Here is a 1,615-nt window from a genome sequence, read left to right as displayed (position 1 = left end):
CCCAAACTTTCCTAGGATTGTAAGATATAACCCAACTCAATCCATCACAACAATAATTGCTTGCTTGAGAACATGTTTGTATGATCAATTCCCATGATTCCCCTATGACCCCATGACACCCTAGTGCTTTTTATCAATTGTTTACAACCCTTTTTATTCTTCTTGCTTGTTTACTTTCATTGCTATTTAGTTTAGTGACCTTCTACATCAAACCCCAATTGTGACACCCCTAAAACACCACTAGTTTTAATAGAAATCTCATCTCAATTCCCGTCCCTTGGGATCCGACCTTTACTTGCCTCTTTACTAATTGTAGAGTTGTTGGTGAAGTTATAAATTGTGTTTTGGTCTAGGTGCTCCTAACGACAAGTTACCGAAAAGACATAGTCCCGACCAAAAATGGCGCCGTTGCCGGGGACGGTGTTAACTTGATTTAGATTTTCTTATATTGTTATTAGTTGTGTGTTTCTTTGCCTTGGGGAAGTAAAACTCCTCAAGGTTTGTTCTAATTGTTTTCGAGTTGTTTGATATTTTGCATGTCTAGAAGGTCACAAGGTGACTTGTTACCCTTTGATCACGAAATTGAAAGAACTTTGACAACCAATAGAAGACTTGCTAGAAGAACTTTGAGAGGGATTGGTGAGGTTGTAGATATCCAACCAACTATTGAGTTCATCAACCCTTTTGCAAGAGAAGGTGAGGAGAACCCAACACAAAATCAAACACAAAATCAACCCACAATGCCTAAGTTTTCATCACATTCCGTACCCACCGAGGAGAACCTACCCAACGGTACTCCCACACCACAACATCTAACCGGAAATTTTATTGCCAAATCCGCATTTATCCAATTAGTCGAAAAAAGCCAATTTGGGGGGATGCCTAGTGAAGACCCTCACCCTCATATGGAAACCTTTTGTGACTATTGTGATGCGATTTCTCAAACCGGTGTAATTCAAGACCAAATTCGATGGGTCTTATTTCCTTTTTCTCTCATTGGCACCGCGAAACAATGGTGGAAAGGCCTTGATAAGGCTACTCGCGGAATTGATTCTTGGAAGAAGTTGGCTCTAGCATTCTACAAAAAGTTCTATCCACCGGAAAAGACTAACATGCTATGAGCTCAAATTACGGGTTTTAAGCAAAAGGATGAAGAATCTTTGTATGAAGCTTGGGAGCGATTCAAAGGAATTTGTCGCTCATGTCCTCACCATGGACTTAGCGAGTGGTTCTTGGTACAACAATTTTGGAACGGTTTTTATAAAGATTCAAGGAACATTCTCAACATGGGATCAAATGGAATGTTCACCGAAGTTGATGACAATCAAACTTGGAACAAAATTGAGGAAATGGCGGTCCATAACTCACAATATAGTAGACCTCGCAAGGCTACTAGAGGAGGAAAGCATGAAGTGGACTCCATTACTCAATTTGGTGCTCAACTTAGTGCTCACATTGATACCATCAATTTGAAGTTTGAAAAAGCTATGGCTAGACTTGAAGAAGCCTCAAAATCACCAAAGCATCATGTTAATGCCATGACGGCATCTTCATCAATCCCAAGTGGGATATGTGATAATTGTGGAACTTTGGGACATGACCAAAGTGAATGTAG

General features: G+C 40.1%; 1 non-coding gene across 1 annotated transcript; it reads right to left on the bottom strand.

Annotated features, from left to right (window-relative positions):
• Positions 1 to 1,112: 1,112 nt before the first annotated feature.
• On the bottom strand, positions 1,113 to 1,219 carry LOC141618656 (small nucleolar RNA R71). The gene has a single exon (XR_012531454.1). It is a non-coding gene; the product is annotated as a small nucleolar RNA R71 (small nucleolar RNA).
• Positions 1,220 to 1,615: the final 396 nt, after the last annotated feature.

This window comes from Silene latifolia, chromosome 1, assembly GCF_048544455.1.
Source record: "Silene latifolia isolate original U9 population chromosome 1, ASM4854445v1, whole genome shotgun sequence".
In the NCBI taxonomy this organism is placed as follows: Eukaryota; Viridiplantae; Streptophyta; class Magnoliopsida; order Caryophyllales; family Caryophyllaceae; genus Silene; species Silene latifolia.
The sequence above is the reverse complement of the archived record's forward strand: the minus strand, read 5'-3'. Positions and strand labels throughout refer to the sequence as shown.